Source organism: Bombina bombina, chromosome 1 (assembly GCF_027579735.1).
Source record: "Bombina bombina isolate aBomBom1 chromosome 1, aBomBom1.pri, whole genome shotgun sequence".
NCBI lineage: Eukaryota > Metazoa > Chordata > Amphibia > Anura > Bombinatoridae > Bombina > Bombina bombina.
The window spans coordinates 993,459,847-993,475,108 of NC_069499.1; positions in this window are offsets into that span (position 1 = coordinate 993,459,847).

Sequence of the window (15,262 nt, forward strand, 5' to 3'; positions counted from 1 at the left end):
AATTATAACAGAAAGTAATCCTTTAATGTCCCTTTAAACTCTTCTATAGGTCTCTCACAACAGACATCATGTTTACCTACTGAGACTGTACTGACTGTTTTCTCTCATCTTTGTACAATTTCTCACTTCTCTAATCACCTTTTCCCACTTCTCACATTCTTACTGCTACCTTTAACAATATACCCTAATCCTGCCCTTCTTCCAACTTGTCACCTACATAAATCTTCACACGTTAGACCAGAGGAATTGTCAGTCTTTGTTCATCCTCTCCTTTCACACAAAGACATACGCTGCCCTAAACTTGCAACAGCACAACACAATTATAAACTCCACTCAGATCTAAACCCTGCTCCACACAATCATACAACCATTCCAAACAAGTTGTTTCCTTCAAAACTGCACCTGCAGTTCTGAGTGTCTCTGGAGGAAATCACCTCATCAATCATATCCATTGTTTTCCTTTACCTTGCTGTATGTCAGTCTAACAAATTTACCTCAAATGCCCTTTATCTGCTTTCACCTCACTCTTCTGCCCCCAAAACCTCTGCTCCCTATAAAATCCCCACTCTACTTTCTCAATGTTGAGCATTGTACATTAACATAGGCCCTGTAGTCTAGGTCAGTGTTTTTCAACCAGTGTGCCGTGGCACACTAGTGTGCCGTGAGAGATCCTCAGGTGTGCCACGGCAGACTGACAACAGTGTGACATATTTTTTAAACTTTGCTTGTTTTTTACTCCCAGAGCAGGGGTAGTTTGTAGGAGGCATGGCATAACAACACAATACATACAGTATGTGTGTGTTTGTGTGTATGTGTATATATATATGCTGTATTAGGCTACAATGTGTGATTTTTTTAAAAATTTGGGATGGTGGTGTGCCACAGGATTTTTTAATGTAAAAAAGTGTGCCACGGCAAAAAAAGGTTAAAAATCACTGGTCTAGGTTATGTGACTGCCACTGCAAAGGTCCTCACTATCTTTTCTGCACAGGACCAGTTTAATGAACCCATTTGTGGAAATTAAACACATAGACTTGTAGGGTCAGTAGAGTTAAAATGTACATGCTCTGCACTAAAATGTCCCTTTAAGCCATTTTCTGTCCTCAAACTCTCTACTATACAACTTGTAATCCAGCCTCACTCCTTTACACTCCTCTGACAAGCACTGAAAAAGGTGCCAAACATCTCTTTGGTATTAATGTAATATATGAGACTATTTGGTCCAATTTGGAAAATATGTTTTTGAAGTATTTATTGAGGGCACTACTATAGATTTTTATTTAACTATATTAAGAATTACAATGTTAATTGATTGCACAAATAATTTGTCAGTTTGATGATACATTTAGATCTTTATCTGCAAATGTATTTTTCATTGCTGTAAACATTATTGAAACAGTTTCAATAAAAAATTGAACTAAAAAAGGTGCTAAGTAACCTAATCACTCCCTAAACACAAGGTCAATTTTTTGTCTTTTTTTTCTGTTAGCTGCTTTAACAGCTGCTTCACCCTGCAAACTTATAGCTCACTTTACCATAACAAGGCAAGCAAGGCAGTTGCCTAGGGCTGTCAGGAAGTCTAGAGGGTGGTATATACATTCTTGCAAACTGATTGGTTGCAATTTGCTACCAATCTACGTGTACATCTCTACATTGTATTTAGGGAGTTGTATTCCAAAATAACAAAATTGACCGAGGATCCATTGAAACTCCTGACATCATCATGAGGAGAACCAGTGAGATACTAAACAGGCCAAATGATCAGTGACAAGAGCATCAGTATGAACTGAAAATACAAGTGAGGAGCATCTAATGCACTGTGCTGCACTAATACGTTGTCTAGTTATGCCCACCACAGCGATTTGTTATAGACAGTGTGATGTAGTGCTACTGTCACCAGTTTAGGACAGAAAGGGTTAATAAATCCTTCAACGTTAGCTAAACTTGCACAGCCAAGCCACTCCAAGGGAGTCTGTAACTTAGTTCAGTGGGTGCAAGGGTTAACAAAAAAAACTCTCTACTCTGTACTAGACCCAGGAAACTCCCCATGAATGCCACTCACACTAAACTATCTCTGCAGCAACCACTTAGGATTATTATTCGGAAAAACCCAGGCTAATATATTAAAAATGTCAAAAACACAATTAAACTAAAATCAGGATATTATTATATTTGTCTCTGGTAACGTGGTTCAGATATTAGACAAAGGCATATTTATTATGAACAAACAAGTCACAATGCATTTATTTATTAAAAGTTATAGGTTCTGTTATTTATTTAAATAAAAAAAATAAGCAAAATTACACAAAGCAAACAGTTTTAACATAAAAAAGAAAATAACAGAACCTATAACTTTTAACAAAATCTCTGCCCAAGGAGTGAAATTGGAGGAAAGATGGCTGCCACATTACTCTTGCACTACTGTGTGTTTGCAGGGGTTAAACACACAGTAGTGCAGTCTTAAAATGACATGCTATAATGAATGTATGTAGTTTTTCCCCCCATTATTATGGCCTTTTAAGTAACCTTCCTAAAAAAGCAGAAATAGTAAAACACTTTAAATTATTCTCTATTAAAATAATTAAAAGGAAAAAATATTTTGTTACATTACATTACAATGCTTTTCTTGCATACAAAGAGTAAATTAAGAGTAAAAAATAAATAATTATGCTGCATCTTTTACACCTATACATCTGGTCAATTTAAATTCCAGCTACTGTTACTGTGTCACCTGACTATAATGCCCTCAACAGTACTTACATGTCAAAGGAGGATTTATCCTCATATAAATAAAGGCCTTTTTGGTATTTTATATAACTTTGGTCTGCACATAGGGGCTGCTTTGAGACTTTATTAAAAAAATGTTACTTTTATTTACGCCAGGTCATCACTATTACCACAGTGATAACCTGGTTATTCAATCCATAGGGATATTAGATGTATTCAGCTAGTTCTCAGTAGTGCATTGCTGTTCATTCAACAAAGACACCGACGGCTAGATTTGGAGTTTTGTCGGTAACAACCCGAAAAACTAACGCCGGCTTTTTTCTGGCCGCACCATAAAAATAACTCTGGTATTGAGAGTCCACATAAAGGCTGCGTTAGGCTCCAAAAAAGGAGCGTAGAGCATTTTTAACGCAGCTTCAACTCTCGATACCAGAGTTGCTTACGCAAGCGGCCAGCCTCAAAAACGTGCTCGTGCACGATTCCCCCATAGGAAACAATGGAGCTGTTTGAGCTGAAAAAAAACCAAACACCTGCAAAAAAGCCGCGTTCAGCTCCTAACGCAGCCCCATTGTTTGCTATGCGGAAACACTTCCTACGTCTGCACCTAACACTCTAACATGTACCCCGAGTCTAAACACCCCTAACCTTACACTTATTAACCCCTAATCTGCCGCCCCCTGCATATTATTATTAACCCCTAATCTGCCGCTCCGTAAACCGCCGCTACTTACATTATCCCTATGTACCCCTAATCTGCTGCCCTAACATCGCCGACCCCTATATTATATTTATTAACCCCTAATCTGCCCCCCACAACGTCGCCTTCACCTGCCTACACTTATTAACCCCTAATCTGCCGACCGGACCTGAGCGCTACTATAATAAAGTTATTAACCCCTAATCCGCCTCACTAACCATATAATAAATAGTATTAACCCCTAATCTGCCCTCCCTAACATCGCCGACACCTAACTTCAATTATTAACCCCTAATCTGCCGACTGGAGCTCACCGCTATTCTAATAAATGTATTAACCCCTAAAGCTAAGTCTAACCCTAACACTAACACCCCCCTAAATTAAATATAATTTTAATCTAACGAAATTAATTAACTCTTATTAAATAAATTATTCCTATTTAAAGCTAAATACTTACCTGTAAAATAAATCCTAATATAGCTACAATATAAATTATAATTATATTATAGCTATTTTAGGATTAATATTTATTTTACAGGTAACTTTGTATTTATTTTAACCAGGTACAATAGCTATTAAATAGTTAAGAACTATTTAATAGCTAAAATAGTTAAAATAATTACAAATTTACCTGTAAAAGAAATCCTAACCTAAGTTACAATTAAACCTAACACTACACTATCAATAAATTAATTAAATAAACTACCTACAATTACCTACAATTAACCTAATACTACACTATCAATAAATTAATTAAATACAATTCCTACAAATAAATACAATTAAATAAACTTGCTAAAGTACAAAAAATAAAAAAGAACTAAATTACAAAAAATAAAAAATATTTACAAACATAAGAAAAATATTACAACAATTTTAAACTAATTACACCTACTCTAAGCCCCCTAATAAAATAACAAAGCCCCCCAAAATAAAAAAATGCCCTACCCTATTCTAAATAACTAAAGTTCAAAGCTCTTTTACCTTACCAGCCCTGAACAGGGCCCTTTGCGGGGCATGCCCCAAGAAGTTCAGCTCTTTTGCCTGTAAAAAAAAACATACAATACCCAAGCCCCCCAACATTACAACCCACCACCCACATACCCCTAATCTAACCCAAACCCCCCTTAAATAAACCTAACACTAAGCCCCTGAAGATCTTCCTACCTTGTCTTCACCTCACCGGGTTCAACGATCTGTCCAGAAGAGCTCCTCCGATGTCCTGATCCAAGCCCAAGCGGGGGGCTGAAGAGGTCCATGATCCGGCTGAAGTCTTCATCCAAGCGGGGCAGAAGAGGTCTTCCATCCGATTGAAGTCTTCATCCAAGCGGGATCTTCTATGGTCATCCATCCGACGCGGAACATCCATCCTGGCCGACGACTGAACGACGAATCCTTTAAATGACGTCATCCAAGATGGCGTCCCTCGAATTCCGATTGGCTGATAGGATTCTATCAGCCAATCGGAATTAAGGTAGGAATATTCTGATTGGCTGATGGAATCAGCCAATCAGAATCAAGTTCAATCCGATTGGCTGATCCGATCAGCCAATCAGATTGAGCTCGCATTCTATTGGCTGTTCCGATCAGCCAATAGAATGCGAGCTCAATCTGATTGGCTGATCGGATCAGCCAATCGGATTGAACTTGATTGTAGCTATATTAGGATTTATTTTACAGGTAAGTATTTAGCTTTAAATAGGAATAATTTATTTAATAAGAGATAATTAATTTTGTTAGATGTAAATTATATTTAATTTAGGGGGGTGTTAGTGTTAGGGTTAGACTTAGCTTTAGGGGTTAATACATTTATTAGAATAGCGGTGAGCTCCAGTCGGCAGATTAGGGGTTAATGTTTGAAGTTAGGTGTCGGCGATGTTAGGGAGGGCAGATTAGGGGTTAATACTATTTATTATAGGGTTAGTGAGGCGGATTAGGGGTTAATAACTTTATTATAGTAGCGGTGCGGTCCGCTCGGCAGATTAGGGGTTAATAAGTGTAGGCAGGTGGAGGCGACGTTGAGGGGGCAGATTAGGGGTTAATAAATATAATATAGGGGTCGGCGGTGTTAGGGGCAGCAGATTAGGGGTACATAAGGATAACGTAGGTGGCGGCGCTTTGCGGTCGGCAGATTAGGGGTTAATAAGTGTAGGTAGCTGGCGGCGACGTTGTGGGGGGCAGATTAGGGGTTAATAAATATAATATAGGGGTCAGCGGTGTTAGGGGCAGCAGATTAGGGGTACATAAGTATAACGTAGGTGGCGGTCGGCAGATTAGGGGTTAAAAAAATTTAATAGAGTGTCGGCGATGTGGGGGGACCTCGGTTTAGGGGTACATAGGTAGTTTATGGGTGTTAGTGTACTTTAGAGTACAGTAGTTAAGAGCTTTATAAACCGGCGTTAGCCCAGAAAGCTCTTAACTACTGACTTTTTTCCTGCGGCTGGAGTTTTGTCGTTAGAGTTCTAACGCTCACTTCAGACACGACTCTAAATACCGGAGTTAGAAAAATCCCATTGAAAAGATAGGATACGCAATTGACGTAAGGGGATCTGCGGTATGGAAAAGTCGCGGCTGAAAAGTGAGCGTTAGACCCTATTTTGAGTGACTCCAAATACCGGAGGTAGCCTAAAACCAGCGTTAGGAGCCTTTACCGCTGGTTTTCACGGCTAACGCCAAACTCCAAATCTAGGCCCAAGAGAATAAAGCAAATTTTATAATATAAGTGAATTGGAAGGCTTTCATATGTTCTATCTGAATCATGATAAACTTTCATGTACTTCTATATGTATTATAATGATATCTTTGACAGATCATCCGTTAGCCAGTAAATTACTTTATATGGTTGTTTTAATGTAATGACAGTTTAGCTGTTCTGATAACCAAAAGTAATTCAAGAACAAGCACTTTTTAATACATTTCCATATTTGTGTTTACTTCTCTGTAACTGCTTTTTTTTGCCAAATTTCCTTTCCAACTTACACAGTCACCATAAATATGCTGCAAATGTGAAAACAAAACACTTTATTAATGTGTAATATTTTGGTTACTAAAGCACAATACTAAACGAATATTCAATGGATTTTTGACTTGTACTGTATACCATACAAATAATCAATAAATAATGGATCCAGCACTCAGCATAGATAGTACATGTATTAATGGATCACTGGCAAAGATACAACAATCTCAATCATGATGTGTATACTCATAATAACATAAAATAATCTTTACTTTTGGAGCAGGGTCACCGTATTCTGCCACATGAGTTCCCTGTGATATAACAGATTGGCATGACATACACATATGTACATTACTGTGCAAAAGTTATACGCAAGTGTGAAAAAATGATATAAAAGTAAGAATGCTTTAAAAAAATAGAAATGTTAATAGTTTATGCAAAATGAATGAACAGAAGACAAATCTAAATCAAATCGATATTTTGTGTGACCACCCTTTGCCTTCAAAACAGCATAAATTCTTCTAGTACGCAAAGTCAGGGATTTTGTACATATATATTCAGGTGCATGATTAAACACTTATACCAAACAGGTGCTAATGATCATCAATTTAATATGTATGTTGAAACACATTCATTAGAGGGACAGTCTACATCTTAGTCATTTTAAAGTCTTATCTTAGATTAAAAGGGACACTGAACCCAAATTTTTTCTTTCGTGATTCAGATAGAGCATGCAATTCTAAGCAACTTTCTAATTTACTCCTATTATCAAATTTTCTACGTTCTCTTGCTATCTTTATTTGAAAAAGAAGGCATATAAGCTATTTTTTTGGTTTAGACCATGGACAGCACTTGTTAATTGGTGGGTGAATTTATCCACCAATCAGCAAAGAACAACCCAGGTTGTTTACCAAAAATGGGCCGGCATCTAAACTTACATTCTTGCTTTTCAAATAAAGATACCAAGATAATGAAAAATTTGATAATAGGAGTAAATAAGAAAGTTGCTTAAAATTGCATGCTCTATCTGAATCACGAAAGAAAAAAATTGGGCTCAGTGTCCCTTTAAGCTGCAAATAGCCTCCAGCACCTTTTCTATATCATGCAGCAGGAACAGTAAAACAGTTATTTTAAAATAAATAGTGTTTCTGGACAGTTTGAAATGGCTGCCAAGCTCAGCCCACTGATGACATCATGATCAGGGCTGCATATGGCATCCAATCACAAAAGGCTCACTATTTGGAATCAACAGACTGTCAGTGCTATTCAGCAGAGTGCCTAGATACAGCCCAGATCATGATATCATCAGTGGGCTGAGCTTGGCAGCCATTTCAAACTGTCCAGAAACAATATTAATTTTAAAATAACTTTTTTACTGTTACTGCTGCATGATATAAAACAGTGCAAGAGGCTATTTGCAGCTTAATCTAAGGTAAGACTGTAAGATGAGTAAGGTGTGTAGACTGTCTCTTTTAACTGAAACAGAAACAGCTGTGTGTGATGAATAAAACTGTGGGAGGAACAGCCAATTCTGCTAACACGGTGAGGTTGCTAAAGACAGTATAATGTCAAAAGTCACACACCATAGCAAGACAGCATAACAGCAACAAGTTTCAAGGTTGTTATACTGCATCAACAAGGTCTCTCTTAGGCAGAAATTTAAAGGTAGGCAGGGGTTTTCAGATGTGCTGTCCAAGCTCTTCTGAAGAAGCACAAAGAAATGGTCAACATTGAGGATCAGGCACTATGGATAGCCAAGGAAACTTAGTGCAGTAGATGAAAGACACACCATGCTTACTTCCCTTCACAGCTGGAAGATGTCTAGTAAAGCTTCAGCTCAGAATTGGCAGAATCCAGTGGGACCCTGGTAAAGCCATCTACAGTCTAGAGAAGTCTGGTCAAAAGTGGTCTTCATGGAAGACTTGTGGCCAAAAGCCAAACCTCTGACATGGAAACAAACCCAAGTGACTTAAACTATGCATGAAAACACAAGAACTGGGGTGCATAAAAATGGCAGCAGGTGCTCTGGACTGAGAAGTCAAATATTATAATATTTGGCTGTAGCAGAAGTTAGTTTGTTGACATGCTGGAAAGTTTTTACAAAATGGGTGTCTGCAGGAAACAGTGAAGCATGGTGGAGGTTGGGGCTGCATTTCTACAAATGTAGTTGGGGATTTGGTCATAATGAATGGTTTCCTCAATGCTGAGAAGTACAGGCAGATACTTATCAATCATGCAGTACCATCAGGGAGGCATTTGATTGGGCCCAAATGTATTCTGCAAAATGACAACAACCCCAAACATACAGCCAAAGTCATTAAAAACTATCTTAAGTGTAAAGAAGAACACGAAGTCATGGAAGTTATGGTATGGCCCCACAGAGCCATGATCTCAAAACCAGCAAGTCTGGGTTTACATGAAGAGACAGAAGAAACTGCCTAAATCTACAGAAGAAATGTGGGCAGTTCTCCAAGATGTTTGGGACAACCTACCTGCAGAGTTCCTTAACAAAACTATGTTCATTGTACCTAGAAGAATTGTTGCTGTTTTGAAGGCAAAGTGTGGTTAATTGATCAAAATAAAGTACTGCCATTTCTATCTTTGAAAGCATTCTTACTTCACTATATATATATATATATATATATATATATATATATATATATATATATATATATATACACAAAACACGGAAGGGGACTGCACTCCGATACCGGACCGGGTACACATCCCATGACCCAGCAACATGCTCAGCCCTGGGACCTCAGTGGCACTCACAAAAAGCTGTGCTGTCACCAGAGTCACAGGCAGTTAACCCCAGACAGGAGGAGTGGGTGCAAGAACCATAGGGGAATTAAAAAACAAATTAATACAACACATAGAGAAAACCCAGCACTCACTTACAAGCTCACAGTTAAGATTTAAAAGCAAAAATGGAAAGGTTAGTTACCGCATCTGGCCAAATGGGACAGGCCCAGGTATCACGTCAAGGTCCTTTCCAATACCTGAGACCCTAACACAGCCACACAATGCAAGCTCTCAAATCCAAACAAACTGGGAACCAGGGAGGGGTGCACAGGCATATGTAATCACCCAGAAATATACAAAACACGTAAGGGGACTGCACTCCAAGACCGGACCGGGTACACATCCCATGACCCAGCAACATGCTCAGCCCTGGGTGCTATATATATATATATATATATATATATATATATATATATATATATATATATATATACAGGGAGTGCAGAATTATTAGGCAAGTTGTATTTTTGAGGATTAATTTTATTATTGAACAACAACCATGTTCTCAATGAACCCAAAAAACTCATTAATATCAAAGCTGAATAGTTTTGGAAGTAGTTTTTAGTTTGTTTTTAGTTATAGCTATTTTAGGGGGATATCTGTGTGTGCAGGTGACTATTACTGTGCATAATTATTAGGCAACTTAACAAAAAACAAATATATACCCATTTCAATTATTTATTTTTACCAGTGAAACCAATATAACATCTCAACATTCACAAATATACATTTCTGACATTCAAAAACAAAACAAAAACAAATCAGTGACCAATATAGCCACCTTTCTTTGCAAGGACACTCAAAAGCCTGCCATACATGGATTCTGTCAGTGTTTTGATCTGTTCACCATCAACATTGCGTGCAGCAGCAACCACAGCCTCCCAGACACTGTTCAGAGAGGTGTACTGTTTTCCCTCCTTGTAAATCTCACATTTGATGATGGACCACAGGTTCTCAATGGGGTTCAGATCAGGTGAACAAGGAGGCCATGTCATTAGATTTTCTTCTTTTATACCCTTTCTTGCCAGCCACGCTGTGGAGTACTTGGACGCGTGTGATGGAGCATTGTCCTGCATGAAAATCATGTTTTTCTTGAAGGATGCAGACTTCTTCCTGTACCACTGCTTGAAGATGGTGTCTTCCAGAAACTGGCAGTAGGACTGGGAGTTTAGCTTGACTCCATCCTCAACCCGAAAAGGCCCCACAAGCTCATCTTTGATGATACCAGCCCAAACCAGTACTCCACCTCCACCTTGCTGGCGTCTGAGTCGGACTGGAGCTCTCTGCCCTTTACCAATCCAGCCACGGGCCCATCCATCTGGCCCATCAAGACTCACTCTCATTTCATCAGTCCATAAAACCTTAGAAAAATCAGTCTTGAGATATTTCTTGGCCCAGTCTTGACGTTTCAGCTTGTGTGTCTTGTTCAGTGGTGGTCGTCTTTCAGCCTTTCTTACCTTGGCCATGTCTCTGAGTATTGCACACCTTGTGCTTTTGGGCACTCCAGTGATGTTGCAGCTCTGAAATATGGCCAAACTGGTGGCAAGTGGCATCTTGGCAGCTGCACGCTTGACTTTTCTCAGTTCATGGGCAGTTATTTTGCACCTTGGTTTTTCCACACGCTTCTTGCGACCCTGTTGACTATTTTGAATGAAACGCTTGATTGTTCGATGATCACGCTTCAGAAGCTTTGCAATTTTAAGAGTGCTGCATCCCTCTGCAAGATATCTCACTATTTTTGACTTTTCTGAGCCTGTCAAGTCCTTCTTTTGACCCATTTTGCCAAAGGAAAGGAAGTTGCCTAATAATTATGCACACCTGATATAGGGTGTTGATGTCATTAGACCACACCCCTTCTCATTACAGAGATGCACATCACCTAATATGCTTAATTGGTAGTAGGCTTTCGAGCCTATACAGCTTGGAGTAAGACAACATGCATAAAGAGGATGATGTGGTCAAAATACTCATTTGCCTAATAATTCTGCACTCCCTGTATATATATATATATATATATATATATATATATATATATATATATATATATATATATATATATATTACCAGACTAGCAATAAAGTGCAGTATTTCTAGCAAACTCAGTAGAAGCAAACAGCTGGAATAATATGTGAAGATACACACAGTAACAATATTGCAGCAGAGGTTTGTAGAATCATTATTCCCAGATATTGGTCTGTATGTTGTCTGGAGGACAGTGAATGCTTGCAGCAGTTTTCTGCAGTGTATGCGTAGATAAATTTGGGGGGGCCCGCACTGTTAGGGTGAGAGTATGACAAGGTGCAATATACATCCTGTATTTAGTTTATGAGGAATTGTTTACGGTATCAGGAGGGTGGGTCATAAAGGGGACAGGCAGGGCATACTGGGGAGGGAAATAAGAGCGCTGGGCTGTGGGGCCCAACAAATTTGTCTTGCCCAGGGCCCCGCAGATGCTATGGGTGTCCCTGCACACACACACACACAACACAAACAATACACGCTGTGCAAAAAAATAATATTGTCACAGTAAATATGGCAGCAGGGAATGAATGTCACCACAAAATTATTGTGACAAGAATGCTGGGGCCGTAAAAATGCCACAAGCTATAAGATCAGATAGGAGGTAGCAACTCTTGTTAAATCCTTGGGCACCAAAGAAAGTTTCAACCACAATGATTAATCCTAACCCACAACGTTATTGTTACTGTAGCATTAGCAAAGATTGTTGTTGTAATAGGCTTCTAATGATTTTATCATCTGCAATAAAATTATAGTGACATAGAAATGAGACACAGGTGAAGACTCCTAGGCCATTGGCTCTTCTCTAATGACCCATTTTCTCTGACCAAGCTAAGCAGCTTCTTTGGATAGCAATATAATCTCTAAACAGATTATAATACATTTACCTTTCAACCTCATTTCTCTCATATTTTGTCATTTGCCATGTTAGCAAATATCTGTCTGAAATTTCTTCCTGGATGTCTTCCCATCATAAAAAAAAACTTTTAAAAACATTATTAGTTGTTCCCCATTCTAGCAAAAGTCTATCCCCTTCCGTTCCATTAGTTAAAAATCTCACCAATCCTGTTAAGTCTTCTGTCCTGAAGTCACGTTTGTTTCTTTCTCAACTTTCATCAGAGTAGGGTCTCCCTACTCTGCCAGTCCATTTACTGTTTTCCCATAACAGAAGAATTCAGATTCCCGAACCCTAATTTATAAAAAGCCTTAAAAACACAATTACACCTTTTATCTCATCTCTGGTTTCTAAATACTTATATACCTACTTAATTAACAATGTATCCTTTATAACAATCATCTTCTCCAATGTCTGCCTCAGTGGTGGTTCTAGACCTTAATATCTGGGAGTTAACAAAGGTGGTGAAGACACAGCACACATAATATACGGAGCACTCAATGGGGGGTGCTACATGTTTATTTGGAGGTGCATAGCACCTCTCAGCACCCCCATTGAACCTCCACTGGTCTGCCTACAAGACTTTGCTGTGATGCATCCACTCTGTGAAACTCCCTACCTAAATCTCTAAGCATCACCCTGCAAATATTTATATGGTCAAATACTTAAAATAATATAACTTATTATAACTCCATAATGATATTAATTTAAAAAATTATATATTCAGAACACCATCAGCTAAACAACCCAATCACATCTTGCCACTACTAATTATCCACTTAGAATTTAAGTTGCCACTAGAAATAGGTCCTTATTCTGCTTATATCAGTATGTCCCCATGATGTATTTATTTACTCTTGCAGGGAATATGTTGGTGTTTTATAAATACAGGAATAACATATTTTACAACCATTACACAATAACAACGAGTTTACCATTTAAAGCATACAAAAGAAAATTACATTTTGCAGTTTATGTAAACTATCTTCAAAAGGATAAATTACCAGGCAGCAATGCATAAGTTTCTACAATAAAAAAGTGAGAGACCAATAAATTACTTTTGCACATGAATTGATGAGACTTTCCTTTTAAAGGGGCAGTATTTTGAAATTGAGTGTTGTGGGGGATGTAACTTTTATTGTTTATATTTTATGTTTCTTTAAAGTGTGCAAGCTTTGGTAGCTAACAATTTTAGATTTTATCATAGAAACTAATTTATAAATATTTAGCATACATTTTTAAAAGGCTATTATTAATAATTACATGATATACTTTGTTAGAGTGTGTAATTTCAACACTAGCAACTGCCGTTGACCCAATTAGCAGCAATTGGCTAGCGCAAGTACTGCTGTTGATTGGGTCAGCTGCAGTTTACGATTGGAACCAGTAGTTCTCTTTGGTTCCCAAGCAATATTTTACTTTTGCAGGAATTAAACCCGGAGTTGTGGGGGCTCTAGTGATAAAATGACATGCTCTACTGAATAAGAGCATGGAATTGTGTCACTATAATGGCCCTTTAAATAAAATATTATTTATATCAGTTTTAAGACTGTCTGTAACTTATTGACTTCCTTTTACTTATAATTAGGTACATTTTACATAGATTCTTTTTGCAACGGCTCCTTAGGGAACTAACCCTGGTATAAACTGATGGTTACCTGTATTATTATTATTATTAGGTGATCTAGATAACTGGATGGCGCTTCCTATTTCACTCTCTGCACGTATCTCTATGATTAAGACAATTTTTTCCCCGCAACTACTATACTTATTAAAAAATCTTCCGATTATGATTAAGGCTAAAGATATTGCTTTGTTTAATGGTATAACAGCTGGATTTATTTGGAAACAGAAACGTAATCGAATTTCCACACATAATCTTAGCTTACATACGTTCGCAGGAGGATTAGCGCTTCCAAACCTTAGATATTATAATTTAACTACACTCAGTAAATATATACTAGACTGGATCACAGAAACAGAATACTCAACGAATTTACAATTAGAGGCAGGTATCATAATGCCATATTGTTTGAAGGCTCTTATGCACCTTCCCAAGATAGACCTACCTAAACGCATTGCCCGGATGGGGATATTTATAAATCCGATTTTGGCTTGGCATAAATTGTGCGATGAGTTGGAGATTTGCTGGAAATCTTCCAAATATTTACCAATACGTGGAAATCCAAAATTCCCTAGCGGGATTTTTTCTAGAATCTTTAAGGAATGGTCAAACAAAGGCTTACAAAACGTGATTCAAATTAAGAACAAGACACTTAATATTGTTAAATCCTTTACGGACTTACAGAATGAGGATGCGATACATAAACACAGTTTCTTTGCCTATCTACAATTGAGACATCTCTATGGGGAATTATGGGAGGACAATATGTCAGATTGGAAGTTAGGAGATATTAATACAGCAATTAATATATATAGACAAGGCAACGTATCTATCTCTTTTATGTATAATATGTTACTTAATAAAGCCGATCAGACACGTTTAAATGAGCTACTGATGAAATGGAAAATACATTTTCCTTCCATTACTAATAAGGAGATTGAGGAGAGTTTTAGACTGATACAAAAAGCGACCACTATAACCTCTTGGAGAGAATCGCATTGCAAGCTCTTAAATATGGTCTACGTAACACCTGCGCAACTTAAAAAGTGGTACCGAGACGACCATAATGTCTATCCGAAATGTAGTAACTCGAATGCTTATCTTATATTGTTTCTGGAATTGTCCTAAAGTAATTTTTGGCTATCCCTAAGTTTGGATGATGAATTTATTATAAGCTCACAAGATGTAATTTTTTTGTGTAACTATCATAAAAACAAACAATATAAGACAATTAATACATTGATTTTGGCAGGACGCAATTTTATTTTAGAGGTCTAATAGATTGCCTTCTTTCCAAATTTTTAAATCTATGATAGCCAAGATAATTATATCTGAACAATATTATAGTGATATCTATCTTGAGGGTAAAATGGAAAAATATCTCCAAAAATGGCTTGAACCTTCTCCATTATGCTACAACAACAGTTTATAATGATCATTAGAAAAACAAACTTTTTTGATAGCTTGATACAAACGGGTAAGTTACCTATTGAATGGGCTTAGGCTTATTTTTATTGTTTTTGTATGATGGCAAAA